Source organism: Neoarius graeffei, chromosome 3, assembly GCF_027579695.1.
Source record: "Neoarius graeffei isolate fNeoGra1 chromosome 3, fNeoGra1.pri, whole genome shotgun sequence".
NCBI classification, from domain to species: Eukaryota; Metazoa; Chordata; class Actinopteri; order Siluriformes; family Ariidae; genus Neoarius; species Neoarius graeffei.
Genome location: NC_083571.1, coordinates 39,258,828 through 39,277,352, shown reverse-complemented (window position 1 = coordinate 39,277,352; position 18,525 = coordinate 39,258,828).

The window sequence follows — 18,525 nt, the reverse complement described above, 5'->3', positions numbered from 1 at the left end:
CTGGAGAAAGACTGAGAGAGAGAGAGAGAGAGAGAGAGAGAGAGAGAGAGATGAACACAGAGAGAGAGAGAGAGAGAGAGAGACGGAGAGAGAGAGAGACAGACAGACAGAGAAAGAGAGACTGACAGAAAGAGAAATATCTTTGAATAATGTTACACTGCAGTAGTCATATTATAACAGTATGCCTCTCGACCCCCCATTGCCCTGAAAAACACACACACACACACACACACACACACACACACACACACACACACACACACACACACACACACACAGCCATCCCAGTCAATTCAAGTGTGTGTGTGTGTGTGTGTGTGTGTGTGTGTCAGTGGTGGAATAAGAAGAGTTCATCGTTTACTGCTTGTTACTTTGAATGTCCCTAACGAGTCATGTGACTTATTTATTCAGTGCTTCTTAATAGCCTGAGATGCTTGTTACACACACACACACACACACACACACACAACTTAAACATAGAATTTCACTTCACTTGCATTCAAATGCCACTGAAATTACTAGCAATCAAAGATAAATGTCACGAATGCTAATTACATTTAATAATTATGCTAACTGACAATAAGTTGTCATGAACAAGCATTTGATTGAGAAATGCTAACATGTGTCATAATACCATTAGGGTGTTAGCCTAACTCACCAATCAGACCACAGGAGGAAAGTTAGCCACATTCCTATAATGGTGTGTGTGTGTGTGTGTGTGTGTTGAATGGATGCCCTGCTTCCAGAGCATTTTTTAAGGATTTTCCACTAGGAGACCAACTGGTCTGGGCAATACAATCACAGGCCCCAGAGTCCATGCGGCTGCACCGCTGCGGCATATTCTGTGATGCAAATTGCCGCATTACGAATCCTCGTTTCAGCCAGCATAATATCAACATAGTTAATGCAGTGCCAAGTTACCATAACTTCATCATACAGTAAGTATGGTAAAATACTAAAATTACACTATGAGTTTAAGTTATTGTTTTATCAACTTTCATAATATTATGTATTTTAAGAAACAGTGAAAAATAAGAAGAAAATCTTCAATTTTATTGCTCAATGTGAAACATAGTATCAAATAACTGTATATTTAATCTATAATTTGGAAATTGGAACAGTCTTGACAACCCAACTTTAATATTTCTTAAACATTCCAATCCAAAGAAAACAGTCTTATGAATTTGGACCAGCAATTCAAGCATCTCCCATAATCCCATTTCAGTTTTACCTTTCAGCATCAATCTAACATAACTTGGTTTAAAATTTGGTCTCCCAGTGAAGCTGGTTTGGCATTGACTAGGAGACCAAATCTGGCCACTGGGAGACCAAATGGTCTCCCAGTAACTATGTTAAAAAATGCTCTGCCTGCTTCAGTTCAACACACACACACACACACAGATTGTATAATCTCTCGATCTATTTTTTCATGAACCTCATTTCCATATATTATTAGTTAGTTATCTCACTATCCACTGAATCATTATTAACATTTTTTTATTAAAGTGACTAAGAAATGAATTGGCTTATCCTAAAATGCTGTGATTTCACTCGAGATCCCCAGAGTTTATGCCTGAACACTTGAACTTTTTTCTGGACCTGTATTTATTTGAGCTCTCCCTTGAATAATTGAGAAGCTAAATGTGAGCATGATTTTAGTACAGATGTTCTGACCATCAATTACCAAAAGCTGTTCAAAAGTCATAAATCTGCTGTGAGTTGAAAATAATTCAATGGAGTCACTCCACAAGCTCCAGCTCTTGGGGTTCAGTAGTGGCACCTTGGTGTTCTTCCCCAAGGCAACCCTCTCTTTCTGAGGGTGCCACTTGCTTCACCTGGGTGCCAGTCTCTTCTCCAGGTGCCACTCTGTTCCCCAAAGTGCCACTATCTTTCACAAGGTACCACTCTCTTCCCCAGGGTGCCATTTCTTCCACAAGGTGCCACTCTCTTCCCCAGAGTACCAGTCTCTTCCCCAGGGTACCAGTCTCTTCCCCAGCGTGCCACTTTCTTCCCCAAGGTGCCTCTTTCTTCAGTGCCAATCCCTTACCTAGGGTGCCACTCTCTTCCCCAGGGTGCCACTCTCTTCCCCAATGTGCCACTCTCTTTGGTGCCACTCTCTTCCCCAAGGTACCACTCTCTTCCCCAGGGTGCCACTCTCTTCAGTGCCAATCCCTTCCCCAAGGTGCCACTCTCTGCAGTGCCAGTCTCTTCCCCAGGGTGACACTCCCTTCCCCAAGGTGCCTCTTCTTCAATGCCACTCTCTTCCCCAGGGTGACACTCACATCCCCAAGGTACTACACTCTTCCCCAAGGTGCCACTCTCTTCCCCAGGGTGCCACTCTCTTCCCCAAGGTACCACTCTCTTCCCCAGAGTACCACTCTCTTCCCCAGTGTGCCACTCTCTTTGGTGCCACTCTCTTCTCCAGGGTACCGCTCTCTTCCCCAGGGTGCTAGTCTCTTTCCCAAGATACCACTCTCTTCCCCAGGGTGCTACTCTTTTTCCCAGGGTACCACTCTCTTTGGGCAGCATGGTGGTGAAGTGGTTAGTACTGTCGCCTCACAGCAAGAAGATCCTGGGTTCAAACCCAGCAGCTGACGAGGGCCTTTCTGTGTAGAGTTTGCATGTTCTCCCAGTGTCTGTGTGGGTTTCCTCCCACAGTCCAAAAATATGCAGATTAGGTTAATTTATGGCTCTAAAGTGAGTGTGAATGGTTGTTTGTGTCTTTATGTGTGTGTCAGCCCTGTGATGAGCTGGCAACTTGTCCAGGGTGTACCCTGCCTCTCACCCATGGTCAGCTGGGATAGGCTCCAGCTTGCCCCCCATGACCCCACACAGGATAAGTGGTTACAAATAAAACAAACAAACAACCACTCTTTTCTCCAATGTGCCACTCTCTGCAGTGCCACTCTCTTCTACAGGGTGACATTTTTATCCCCAGGGTGACACTCACATCTCCAAAGTACCACTCTCTTCCCTAAAGTTCCATGTCTTCCCCAAGGTGCCACTCTCTTCCCCAAGGTGCCACTCTCTTTGGTGCCACTCTGTTCCCCAGGGTATCACTCTCTTCCCCATGGTGCCACTCTCTTCAGTGCCAATCCCTTCCCCAATGTGCCACTCTCTACGGTGCCATTCTCTTCCCCAGGGTGACACTCCCTTCCCCAAGGTGCCTATTCTTCAATGTCACTCTCTTCCCCAGGGTGACACTCTCTTCCCCAGGGTGACACTCACATCTCCAAGGTACCACACTCTTCCCCAAGGTGCCATTTCTTCCCCAAGGTACCACTCTCTTCCACAGGGTACCACTCTTTTTCCCAGGGTTCCACTCTCTTCAGTGTCAATCTCTTCCCCAATGTGCCACTCTCTTCCACAGGGTACCACTCTTTTTCCCAGGGTTCCACTCTCTTCAGTGCCAATCCCTTCCCCAATGTGCCACTCTCTGCTGTGCCAGTCTCTTCCCCAGTGTGACAGTCCCTTCTCCAAGGTGCCTCTTCTTCAATGCCACTCTCTTCCCCAGGGTGCCACTCTCTGCAGTGCCACTCTCTTCCCCAAGGTGCCACTCTCTTCCATAGGGTGCCAATCTCTTCACCAGGGTGCCACTACTGAACCCTGAGAGATGGAGCAGGAACTTGTCGAGTGATTGCCTAGAATTTTTAAGGTGGATAAATAACAAACATTTGGGATCATGGTGTCTTTCTCCACAAATTCAACTTGAATGGAATCCCTGGTGCTCGAATGGTGCTTTGCTTGGATCCCCTGGATCTCCAAACAATTACATCACCAGGTTGATGAAATTGCACCCACTTTTCTGTGCTTATAGATAATCATGATACGAATTGGTTCTTGATTCCTGGGATCTGGTTTCATTAAGGCAAAGGTAAAAGAAGGGGAAATGGTGGCTCAGGGGCTAAGGTGTTGGGATACTGATCCGAAGGTCACGAATTAACCTCTCAACTGCCCATTTGCAACTTTTGTGTCTCTGAGCAAGACTGCTATCCTCAACTGCTCAGCTCTTTCTTATATATATATATATATATATATATATATATATATATATATATATATATATAATGTATATTATTAGCAAACATGACAAACGGCACTTTCCGGAATTTAATTTCTGACTTAAAATATGAACGCTTGCCAAATGAAAAGGAAGAGGGGACACCAATTTTACCAGAAGCATCTTTAATGGGAATGTAAAAATCAATGTGAGCTAACAAACTGGTTGACATGCTACAAAGTGAGTGTGATTTCTTTAGGATTTATTTCAGCTGTTGGAGCTAAAATAACAGAACATTTGGCCTTATTGTGTCTGAACCTGGCCTTATTGTGTCTGAACTGTCACTTATGTGATATTAATTTCTCGTTTATAGAACTATTGTATAAAAGCAGTATCACACGAATGCGGTTATACATGGCAGTTATATCGACTCACCTGTAATTAGCTGCAGCACTTAGCCACCACGCTCATGCCTATGGCCCAATGACAGCCATGCCGATTCAGTAGAAGTGCACTCTTGCTCCTGCCATGTTGCTTAATTACTAAATGTGTTTAATAGTTTTGTAAGCCACACCTCCTCTTCTTCTGGAATGATCCGATGATTTATTACTTCTTTATACACACAAAGACAGTGAGGACAGTTTAGTCTTTCCCATGAACTCTTCATCTCTAATGACATGCCTCATTCATTCTATTTATAAACACACACACACACACACACACACAAAATAGTGGATTTTTCCAACATTAGTTTATTCATAGTTAGATTTTTTTCTAGGAAGTTCCTCACTGCACACACACACACACGCACACACAACTCCATCTGAGAGAACTATGACTTAAACCCTTCAAATACTGAATAATCCTCTGATTAACTCAGGGACTGCAGAGTAAGATTTACTGTCTCACTTTCTGTCTCTCACTGTCTCTATCACACTGTCTTATTGTTTGTCTCTCACTGAGAGGGAAGTGATTTGAGGGGGATGGAAAGAAAGGTGAGTGCAGGTGGAGAGAGAGTACATACAGAGTGGACACTTTATTGGAGTGTACACTACAAAGTGTGTTAAGTGTGCTCTCAGGAACTGCATGCTAAGTGGACACTTCAGTGAAGTGTGCACCGCTAAGTGCCCCTTTTCTATAGTACATATAGTATAATACTTTATGATGATCTTATTAAGTATTCATGTTTCCTTTTACATATTTATGAACCTTAGATTCCAGGGACAAGCTGTGGGTGAGAGAGAGAGAGAGAGAGAAAGAGAGAGAGAGAGAGATAAGTCTGTTTCTCCCCTCCAGAGACAGTAAAGCAATTAAACACCAAAACTCACTTTTAATGAGCAGAACTTCTAAACTGGCTTGTTATGCTAATGCTACACAGTTCAGACAGACAGGAAATGTCCATGGTGTCCCTGCACTCAGGTGAATCTGATCAGCTGAGACGAGTCTCATGAGTTTGCTTTAGTTTTGCACTGGAGCTACGATACTAGTGTAAATAAGCTGTAATAGAATTTTAAATGCCACCAGTTTAGCAAACTGCGGAGCTGCTCATAAACCACACAAACTATTCCTGTACCAGTACTAAACTAGCCCCAAAATCAGACTTGGAACCATCCCTCAGCTCCATCCATACTGATTGTTCATGAAAGTCGAACATATGACATTATTACCAAACTATCTATAATTTGTGGTTACTTCTTTGTTTCCCTCCCCATTGGGCCTCATTAAAATAGCTGTATGTATGTATGTGTGTGTGTGTGAGAGAGAGAGAGAGAGAGAGACTGACTTCCTGTTTGACTGAAGATATCCTGGTTCTGATTTCTCCCCCAACATTCCCACACTTCCTACACTGTTCCCTAAACATTCTTGATCCCTAAACTACAACTATACCCTCTAAACCTGCCCTTAGGTCCCCTCACTGCTTATAAGTGTGTGTGTGTGTGTGTGTGTGTGTGTGGGAAGTCAGCCAAGAATTTTCTCATGTTTATTATTAATGGCTTCTCTCTTAAAAATGACACTTCTCCAATTTCATCCAGTCGCCTCTCTCAAGGGCTGTTCATCACGCTTGCGCACGTGTGTGTGTGTTCTCCATCATCCCTATGCCAGCAGTGAGATTAATCCAATCTGTCAATGCCAACCACTACTGCACCCTTCACATGTGTCCCCCTGACAGCCCACACCCCTCCTCCTGATCAGTGGGGTCAAAGGTTAACATCCTGACATTTCCAGTATGGAAAAATTTTGACCTTGTTATGTGAAACACAGTGTAGGTCACATGTTTACATCGGCTGTGTTCCATTTTTCTGTTCTCTTCATCCACTTCCCCTCAGCTCAGACTTCTGAAAGTGATGGAGCAAAGAAACAGGAGAAGAAAGTTGATTATTTCCCAATAACAGCACACCCTCAAGCAGGTTATTCCTTTTACACCAATGATTCCACTTTATTTATTAAATACATTTTTATACACTTATAGTCACATAATTTAATCTTCTATAAATGTCACATATTGCAAGCGAAGGCAGCTGTAAATGCATATTTTTAATTAAATAAATTTAAAAACAAACAACAAGAAACATAAACAGGAACATGGACTCAAGACAAGGAACAAACCATAACATGGGTGACATACAACCAACAGAACAGGTGCTTATCAAGGCATAAGGAGACACAGATGAGGGTGATGTCTGAGGCATGTGACAGGCTCATGTGATGTGCAGGGGCTGATGGGTAATGTAGTTCCACACTACCATGACAGCAAACAGGTTCATTCCTTTATTCACTTCCATTATAGAAGCTTAAAACTGTGATTCTCTTACCAGCCTCCTTTTTTCACTCTCATGAAGATAATAAGACAAATAATGCAGCTTGTCATGTTACTGAAAAACTGTGTGTGTGTGTGTGTGTGTGTGTAGGAAAAGTGGGTATAGTCTGAGAGATGTCCTGAGCACGGAACAGTAATGTGTGTGAATGATGGATTGATAAACGTGTCAAATAAATGTGAAAACTACAGATTCTCACAGTCAGGAAGTGCTGTGGGGGTAAATTCAGTGAGGGGCTAGTTATGGAGGTAGTTAGAAACAGGAAGTGAGGCGGTGGTGTGCTGTTTATTTATACTCCCCCTGTGTTGAAGTCTCCCAGAAAAGGTTCCACATCTGCTTCTGATTACACAGAAATACTGCAGTGTAACATAGAGACCCTTGTTTGGCAGACATTCTCATGTGGAGAACACAGCCATACATGGACACATGCACACTACACACACACACCTCCATGCCCAAGTGCACTACAGAGTGCTGATATCATTCAGCACTGAAACTAGTGCACAACAACGTGTTCTCTTTATCTCATCTCATCATCTCTAGCCACTTTATCCTGTTCTATAGGGTAGCAGGCTAGCTGGAGCCTATCCCAGCTGACTACGGGCGAAAGGCAGGGTACACCCTGGACAAGTTGCCAGGTCATCACAGGGCTGTTCTCTTTATACAAGACAAAAAGAAAGAAATTCAGAAAAGAAATGTAACTCAAAATGAGCACGTGATGAGAAATATCAGACCTTCAACATCAACAAGTCTCATTAGAACTGAGTGCAAGAGCTGAGACAGAGCCAAGCTGATGTTTTAGTAACAACATTAAGTTGTGATGAGCATTAGCCTTGAAGATCTGATGGGGTTGATTTTAGATGAAGGGTCAGTTAGGGAGTCTTTAGAACATTTCCCCACTCACTGTAATCCCCACCCCCAACACACACACACACAGAGGTCATGGGACTTCCTGAACATCATCCATCCCATGTTCACCACGGAAACAAGGGGGTAAAAAATTCCATACTACATGCCTAAAAATACACACACACACACACACACACACACTTTCATCCAATAAACACAGTTTCTTCAACAACTATATATGAGTATAGCAGATCTGAGATGAGTTTATAGGATCTGCGATGAATGTAGATGATCTGAGATAAGTTTAGCGGATCTGAGATGAGTTTATAAGATCTATGATGAGGGTAGAGGATATAAGATGAGTTTCCAGGATCTGTGATCAGTGTATAGGATCTGAAATGAATGTAGAGGATCTGAGATGAGTGTAAAGGATCTGAGATAAATGGATATAACCTGAGATGAATGTAGAGGACGGGAGATGAGTTTTGTGGCTCTGAGATGAGAGTAGAGGATATGAGATGGGTTTAGCGGATTTGACATGAGTGTAGAGGATCTGAGATGAGTTTTTAAGATCAGTGATGAGTGTAGAGGATATGAGATGAGGTTGTAGGATCTGAGATGAGTGTAGAGGATCTGAGATGAGTGTAGAAGATCCAAGATAAGTGTAGAGGATCTGAGATGAGTTTACAGGATCTGAGATGAGTGTAGAAGATCTGAGATGAGTTTACAGGATCTGAGATGAGTGTAGAGAACCTGAGATGAGTGTAGAAGATCCAACATGAGTGTAGAGGATCTGAGATGAGTTTACAGGATCTGAGATGAGTGTAGAAGATCTGAGATGAGTTTACAGGATCTGAGATGAGTGTAGAGGATCTGAGATGAGTGTAGAAGATCCAAGATGAGTGTACAGGATCTGAGATGAGTGTACAGGATCGGAGATGAGTGCAAAGGATCTGAGATGAGTGTAGAGGATCTGAGATGAGTGTAGAGGATCTGAGATGAGTTTATAGGATCTGATATAAATGTAGAAGTTCCGAGATGATTGTAGCAGATCTCAGATGAGCGTAGTTGATCTGAGATGAATGTAGAGGATCTGAGATGAGTGTATAAGATTCAAGATGAGTGTAGAGGATCTGAGATAAATGCAGAGGATCTAAGATGAGTGTAGAGGATCTGAAATGGTTTATAGAATCTGAGATGAGTTTATAGGATCTGAGATAAATGTAGAGGATCCGAGATAATTGTTGCAGATCTCAGATGAGTGCAGTTGATCTGAGATGAATGTGGAGGATCTGAGATGAGTTTAGTGGATGTGAGATGAGTGTAGAAGATCTGAGATGAGTTTACAGGATCTGAGATGAGTGTAGAAGATCTGAGATGAGTTTACAGGATCTGAGATGAGTGTAGAGGATCTGAGATGAGTGTAGAAGATCCAAGATGAGTGTAGAGGATCTGAGATGAGTTTACAGGATCTGAGATGAGTGTAGAAGATCTGAGATGAGTTTACAGGATCTGAGATGAGTGTAGAAGATCTGAGATGAGTTTACAGGATCTGAGATGAGTGTAGAGAACCTGAGATGAGTGTAGAAGATCCAACATGAGTGTAGAGGATCTGAGATGAGTTTACAGGATCTGAGATGAGTGTAGAAGATCTGAGATGAGTTTACAGGATCTGAGATGAGTGTAGAGGATCTGAGATGGGTTTATAGAATATGATATAAATGTAGAAGTTCCGAGATGATTGTAGCAGATCTCAGATGAGCGTAGTTGATCTGAGATGAATGTAGAGGATCTGAGATGAGTGTATAAGATTCAAGATGAGTGTAGAGGATCTGAGATAAATGCAAAGGATCTAAGATGAGTGTAGAGGACCTGAGATGGTTTATAGAATCTGAGATGAGTTTATAGGATCTGAGATAAATGTAGAGGATCTGAGATAATTGTTGCAGATCTCAGATGAGTGCAGTTGATCTGAGATGAATGTGGAGGATCTGAGATGAGTTTAGTGGATGTGAGATGAATGTAGGGGATCTGAGATGGGTTTAGCAGATCTGAAATGAGTGTAGAGGATCTGAGATGAGTTTAGCAGATGTGAGATGAATGTAGAGGATCTGAGATGGGTTTAGTGGATCTGAGATGAGTGTAGAAGATCTGAGATGAGTTTATAGGATCTGAGATGAGTGTAGAGGATCTGAGATGAATTTATAGGAACGGAGATGAGTTTTTAAGATCTATGATGAGTGTACAATATATGAGATGAGTTTGTAGGATCTGTGATGAGTGTAGAGAATATGAAATGAGTTTGTAGGATCTGTGATGAGTCTAGAGAATATGAGATGAGTTTCTAGGATCTGAGATGAGTATCGAGGATCTGAAATGAATGTAGAGGATCTGAGATGAGTGTCGAGGATCTGAGATGAATTTATAGAATATGAGATGAGTTTATAGGATCTGAGATGAGTGTAGAAAATCTGAGATGAGTTTACAGGATCTGAGATGAGTGTAGAAGATCTGAGATGAGTTTACAGGATCTGAGATGAGTGTAGAGGATCTGAGATGAGTGTAGAAGATCCAGGATGAGTGTAGAAGATCCAAGATGAGTGTAGAGGATCTGAGATGAGTTTACAGGATCTGAGATGAGTTTACAGGATCTGAGATGAGTGTAGAGGATCTGAGATGAGTTTACAGGATCTGATATAAATGTAGAAGTTCTGAGATGATTGTAGCAGATCTCAGATGAGCATAGTTGATCTGAGATGAATGTAGAGGATCTGACATGAGTGTATAAGATTCAAGATGAGTGTAGAGGATCTGAGATAAATGCAGAGGATCTAAGATGAGTGTAGAGGATCTGAGATGGTTTATAGAATCTGAGATGAGTTTATAGGATCTGAGATAAATGTAGAGGATCCAAGATAATTGTTGCAGATCTCAGATGAGTGCAGTTGATCTGAGATGAATGTGGAGGATCTGAGATGAGTTTAGTGGATGTGAGATGAGTGTAGAAGATCTGAGATGAGTTTACAGGATCTGAGATGAGTGTAGAAGATCTGAGATGAGTTTACAGGATCTGAGATGAGTTTACAGGATCTGAGATGAGTGTAGAAGATATGAGATGAGTTTACAGGATATGGGATGAGTGTAGAAGATCTGAGATGAGTTTACAGGATCTGAGATGAGTGTAGAAGATCTGAGATGAGTTTACAGGATCTGGGATGAGTGTAGAGGATCTGAGATGAGTGTAAAAGATCGAGGATGAGTGTAGAGGATCTGAGATGAGTTTACAGGATCTGAGATGAGTGTAGAAGATCTGAGATGAGTTTACAGGATCTGAGATGAGTGTAGAGGATCTGAGATGAGTGTAGAGGATCTGAGATGAGTTTACAGGATCTGAGATGAGTGTAGAGGATCTGAGATGAGTGTAGAAGATCCAAGATGAGTGTACAGGATCTGAGATGAGTGTACAGGATTGGAGATGAGTGCAAAGGATCTGAGATGAGTGTAGAGGATCTGAGATGAGTGTAGAGGATCTAAGATGAGTTTATAGGATCTGATATAAATGCAGAAGTTCCGAGATGATTGTAGCAGATCTCAGATGAGCGTAGTTGATCTGAGATGAATGTAGAGGATCTGAGATGAGTGTATAAGATTCAAGATGAGTGTAGAGGATCTGAGATAAATGCAGAGGATCTAAGATGAGTGTAGAGGATCTGAGATGGTTTATGGAATCTGAGATGAGTTTATAGGATCTGAGATAAATGTAGAGGGTCTGAGATGATTGTAGCAGATCTCAGATGAGTGCAGTTGATCTGAGATGAATGTGGAGGATCTGAGATGAGTTTAGTGGATGTGAGATGAGTGTAGAAGATCTGAGATGAGTTTACAGGATCTGAGATGAGTGTAGAAGATCTGAGATGAGTTTACAGGATCTGAGATGAGTGTAGAGGATCTGAGATGAGTGTAGAAGATCCAAGATGAGTGTAGAGGATCTTCGATGAGTTTACAGGATCTGAGATGAGTGTAGAAGATCTGAGATGAGTTTACAGGATCTGGGATGAGTGTAGAGGATCTGGGATGAGTGTAGAAGATCCAAGATGAGTGTAGATGATCTGAGATGAGTTTACAGGATCTGAGATGAGTGTAGAAGATCTGAGATGAGTTTACAGGATCTGAGATGAGTGTAGAAGATCCAAGATGAGTGTAGAGGATCTGAGATGAATTTACAGGATCTGAGATGAGTGTAGAAGATCCGAGATGAGTTTACAGGATCCGAGATGAGTGTAGAGGATCTGAGATGAGTGTAGAAGATCCAACATGAGTGTAGAGGATCTGAGATGAGTGTACAGGATCAGAGATGAGTGCAAAGGATCTGAGATGAGTGTAGAGGATCTGAGATGAGTTTATAGGATCTGATATAAATGTAGAAGTTCCGAGATGATTGTAGAAGATCTCAGATGAGCGTAGTTGATCTGAGATGAATGTAGAGGATCTGAGATGAGTGTATAAGATTCAAGATGAGTGTACAGGATCTGAGATAAATGCAGAGGATCTAACATGAGTGTAGAGGATCTGAGATGGTTTATAGAATCTGAGATGAGTTTATAGGATCTGAGATAAATGTAGAGGATCCGAGATAATTGTTGCAGATCTCAGATGAGTGCAGTTAATATGAGATGAATGTGGAGGATCTGAGATGAGTTTAGTGGATGTGAGATGAATGTAGGGGATCTGAGATGGGTTTAGCAGATCTGAAATGAGTGTAGAGGATCTGAGATGAGTTTAGCAGATGTGAGATGAATGTAGAGGATCTGAGATGGGTTTAGTGGATCTGAGATTAGTGTAGAAGATCTGAGATGAGTTTATAGGATCTGAGATGAGTGTAGAGGATCTGAGATGAATTTATAGGAACAGAGATGACTTTTTAAGATCTGTGATGAGTGTACAATATATGAGATGAATTTGTAGGATCTGTGATGAGTGTAGAGAATATGAGATGAGTTTGTAGGATCTGTGATGAGTCTAGAGCAGGGGTGGCCAACCAGTTGGAGACCAAGAGCCACATTTTTTACTGTATTACCGCAAAGAGCCACATCATACACATGGGCACACGAACATCACGCATCTCTTCCTCTCTCTCTCACACACACACACACACACACACACACACACACACACACACACACACACACACACACACACCTCTGCTCAGCCAGATTAATAGTAAATGTCACACACCAACATATTTACTCCTACAGTACTAAGACCACAGGCTGAGGCCAGTCATTTTTAACAATGAACAGTGTGCACTTACTATGCATGCTGCTTAGTGGGACTCATGGCATTACCAAAAAAAAGCCGCACCATACACATGACCGCACATGAACATCGCCCCCCTCGCTCTCTCTCTCTCTCTCTCTCTCACAGACACACACGCACACGCTCACGCACCTCTGCTCAGCCAGATTAATAGTAAATGTCATACGTCAACATGAGAGAAATTTACTCCTTCAGTCAGTACTAATACCACAGGCCAGTCATTTACAGCAATCAATATTGTGTGCACTTACTATGCATGTTGCTTAGTGGGGCTTCTGACATTCCTTGCCTTGAACAATCCTCTTCAAATCTGGCTTGTATTCCGTCGTTGCCACTCGAAGCAGTTCTTTCACATGGGTTTCAGTCAGAACAGAATGATGCTTTGACTTCACGTGTTTCATGGTAGAGAACACAGACTCGCAGACGTATGTTGACCCAAACATTGACAGTATCTTAAGCGCAGCCCGTTTCACATTCGAGTATTTTTCCAATGGCACACTTTTCCAAAACTCAATGGTCCCTTCCCTCAAAACAGGTTTCAGTTGGTCTTCCTCACGAAGATCGATCATCTCCAACTCAGCCGCAGCCTCATCTGTGACAAGCAGGGCTTTCAAACAGTCCATCTCCGCATTGAATGGGTCGACGAGGAACGTAACCTGTGGCCTTTTCAGTTGTATATCACGGACCCGGGTTACAAAGCTTTCATGCAGGTTTTCAATTAGTGTTGCATATCTGGCTCCTTGCTTATTCAGGGAGGCGGGAAGCTTTGAAATGAGCTAATGACAACTGACACATAAGGCAGAATGGCTTGCCATTACGTTCAACAAAAAAGTATAAACTCTCCCACTCTGTTAAAAATGTCCTATGTTCGTCTTCATATTTTCGTTTTGCTGTGCATTTTTTCATTGCCATTTTGAGAGGCTACATGACACAAGATACACCTTGCCCAAAAACTTAGCGATTACCTCACGCACATGCGCATTTGACATGACCTGAAAATTCCGTAATATACCCAAGCAAAGCGAAGATGCATTTGACGAAAATACCATACTGAACTCAAGCAAAGCACACACGCACATAAAAAAAACCCCACAAACACAAACTTCGATATGAACGTAAGAGCCGCATGACACCGGGCAAAGAGCCGCATGCGGCTCGCGAGCCGCGGGTTGGCCACCCAAGGTCTAGAGAATATGAGATGAGTTTCTAGGATCTGAGATGAGTATCGAGGATCTGAAATGAATGTAGAGGATCTGAGATGAGTGTCGAGGATCTGAGATGAATTTATAGGATCTGAGATGAGTTTATAGAATATGAGATGAGTTTATAGGATCTGAGATGAATGTAGAGGATCCAAGATGATTGAACCAGATCTGAGGTGAATGTAATTGATCTGAGATGAATGTAGAGGATCTGAGATGAGTGTAGAGGATCTGAGATGAGTTTATAAGCTCTGTGATGAGTGTAGAGGATCTGAAATGAGTTTATAGGATCTGAGATGAGTGTAGACGATCCGAGATGAGTGCATATCTGAAATGACTTCCTGGGATCCGAGATGAGTTTATAGGATCTGAGACGAGGGTAGAGGATCTGTGATGAGTGTAGAGGATCTGACATGAGTTGCTGGGATCTGAGATGAGTGTGGGGGATCTGAGATGTGTGTAGTTGATCTCAGATGTGTTTCAAAGATTTTAGAGGAGTGAAGATAATCTCAGGCAAGTATAGAGGATCTCAGACATATGATTCTGGGCAGAGTCAAAAAGTGTCATCGATCCACCTCCAGATTTGATTTGGCATTTTAACTTGTGTTCAGTCTTTGCTTTACCATCTATTCAATTGTGTGTGTGTGTGTGTGTGTGTGTGTGAACACACACATCATCATGGTAATTTCATTTCTCTCTTTGTCCAATTAATTAGATCACACTGACAGTCTGACCAAAGGCCCCCCCCCCAATTATTCAGGCCCTTCAATTTTTAGTACAAGTATATTTACTGTATTTATTTATTAATATTTTCTGTATTTTGCCCAGCAGGAGATGTATTGTGAAATCACAGTCTGTAACTCAGTGGTGTGTGTGCACCTACATTTCTGCACTCTGCACATTTAATTATTTCATCCTGTCACCTGAGAGAGAGAGAGAGAGAGAGAGAGAGAGATTTCATGTCATGTTTCTGTGTTATAGTTCTTTTGTTCTAGTTTTATTGTTTCAGGTTCCATGGTTCCACACAGTCACGTTATTTTTCTCCAGTTCTAGTTTCTCAAGCACTTGTTCCTCACTTCTACCTCCTTCTTCCTGATTCCTTGTGCTCTAGTTCTGGTTCATTATGTCCTAATTATAGTCCCATGTTCCCTAGGTACTATTCAGTCCCATCTCCTTTGTTTCAGCTCCTTTTTCCCTTAATTCCAGACTGAGTTTCTGTTTCTGGTCACCAGCCTCAGCTCTATGGCATCTTCATTACAACTGAAACATTTCCTTCAGTTCAGCTACAGTGTTCCGGTGGTCTGTATAATAAAACAGACTTGTGTGTGTGTATATGAGTGTGTGTGTGTGTGTGTGTGTGAGAGAGAGAGAGAGAGAGAGAGAGAGAGAGAGAGAGATGAACCTGCAGGACTCCATCAGTGGACAGAGTGTGTGGAGTTAATGAGGTGTGTGTGAATGTGGGTCGATTGTAGAGACAAAGAACACACCAACTGTTTGTGTGTGTGAAAACATGTAGAATGGCATCAAAGCAGATGTGTGTGTGTGTGTGTGTGTGTGTACAGATTTCAACGTTTGTTGTTGAGTACCGTTCTCTTTCAACTCTCATAACAACCCTAGATAACTTCACACACATACACACACACGAAATTATGACACTTATAAGAAGTTCAGTGTTCAAGGTCTTTGATGATGCCAGTGAGTTTGTGTATATCTTACGCAACAGGCTGCAACAATGCAAAACAGTTCACACACACACACACACACACCCCTCCTCCTGTCAGTATGTGGATAATTAGCTGTCTCCCTGCAGCAGGAGGTGGGGAGAAACCTGCTGAACTCCTTTGTCCCTTTTTCATGATGCATACAGATCAGCCCCACCCCCCTGCCACTCCTTTATGACCTGCCCTGTCCTCATCAATTCATGACTATCACTCTCTCTCTCTCTCTCTCTCTCTCTCTCTCACACACACACACACACACACACACACGCTTTGTGTTCCAGAGTAAAGGGAACAGCCCACTCTTACTCACCATATGGCTCCAAACAGACAGACAGACAGACAGACAGAGAGACAGACAGTTATTATTACTATTCATCCTAAAGCGCTTATATTTGACTTTCTGGTTAAGTATTAATGTCTGGGATTATCTGTTTATTGCTGACTGCCTATGAAACACACCTTAAATTATTTCACGGAGACCACCCACTGCTCATTAATATTCATAGAAAGGCACCAACACTTAATATATTCATTTTTTAATCTGGCCTGAAGAGCCAATTACCAGGAAAACACTTTCACATTGTAGCTCCATTTTCCCTAAAAATACTTCCATGAAATTTACTTGGACATTAATTCTACCGCCACGTTCCCTAATTCTACTTCCATCCCTCCATTATCTATCCCACTTATCTGTCAGGCTCTTGGGGGAAGCTGGAGCCAATCCCAGCTGACTTTGGGTGAGAGGTGGGGTTAAACATGGGCGGGTCACCAGTCTATCACAGGGTCACACAGCCATCACATTCACACTCACACCTCTGGGGGGGTTTAAAGGAACCAGTTAACCAAATCCACGTCTTTAGACTGTGGGATGAAACCGGAAATCTGGAGGAAACCCACACAAACACAAGAACATGAGAACTCACGCAGAAAGACCTCAGGGGGCTGCATGGCTCGAATCCAGAACCTTCCTGATGTGAGGAGACAGTGATGACCCCTGCACCAGCACAATAGAGGCTTTTCACCATCACGTGACCCCATAACAACGGTAACTAGGGTGCCGTGACAGGGGGCATGCTTCACGGGCGATTGCTCTAAGACAACGAGGGAGGCTCAGCCTCCTCTAAAAATGACGAACATCATGTAGGATGAATTGCGCTAGGCTTATGTTATAGCCGACCTTATAACATTGCTATTTCAGATCCAGAATCATAGAAATATATGTGCTCAACCCAACTACAGTGCGAAATCATTCCGTTATAACTTTCCCCAATTCGCCTAATGTGTGCGTGAGTTTTTCCCCCTCGTGACAGCGCGATGCAGCCCAGCCTCAGTGGACTTCAGTGGCATTTGGGAGCTATGCGCTTTTCAATATCAAAATGCAAGACGATTATTGGACAAATACTGCGAAAACGCCCGCCCACGGAGTCCCACGGACTCCCAGCCTCAGTGGACTTCAATGGCATTTGGGAGCTATGTGCTTTTCAATATCAAAATGCAAGACGGTTATTGGACAAATACTGCGAAAACGCCCGCCCACGGACTCCCAGCCTCACAGTGGGAGGGACATGGCAAAGCTTTCCACGAGGAGACTGGTGATTGGTGAAAGCGGCCGGATATTTTCTTTGATTGACAGCTTGTTTCAAATATAGACAGGCAGTGGTGAATTTCAGTTCAGTCCCATGTGGATTCGCAAGTGCTGTGGCGTATTGTAAGAGATCAGCTTACATTTCGATTTCATTCATTACATACGGTTTCTACCAGCTTTTTTAGTTTGTATATATTTTCATTGTAAATAAAGTGTAAATATAGTGTTGTCAAGTTTGCTATCTTAGTTCCAGAAATGTCGTTAATTTGAGTGACTGAACTTGAACTTGAGGGGGCTAGTCAGCTAGCAAGAAAGCTGCGCACGGATGCCAAGCATTGCTGATTTAATTTTGGCAAAGCCATTTGCCAGTCTTCCTTTCGAGGAAAAAATTAAAATTAAAGAGCTGGGTAGACCAACGCCTCAAATTGACTTGGTGAAAAAGGTAGGGAATAATACTCGTTCCTTTCAGCTCTCCTGGTACGAGAAAGTGAATTGGCTAACAGCAAGTGACCCACATCAACAACAGTAAATAGGCTTCTTTAGTAATATGTCATGGATGGACCAAAAATATAGAATCTATTTAAAATGTTTATGCTGAGTATATTATATTGGAATATATATTTTTCTGGATATGAATTAAACACAGCTACAATTTGGAAAACATTTTTAAACAAAAACACAGCCGAGAATATTTCACACTATAGACCTGGATTAAAAGTGAAGGGTTATCAAAATTGTAAATAAAAAATTTCTCAGTCAAAATAAGTAAAATATAGGGAAAGTGTCATTGAATGAAATGTGTGGCACCCAGCTCTATGTTTGGCTCCCCAAGGTCAGTGCTTGTGCCTATTCCAGAACACTCTGCTGTTACTGCTGAGGTTCCTGACAAAGAGCTGCTTTCAATAATGATAAATTTTTAAACAACATGCCACAATTTTAAAATATAAAATGTTAAAATATACCCCCCCCAACACCACCATCATGTATATTGGACAGTAGGCTAATGGGCCAAAAGAACCTGTTATTTCACAGTTTG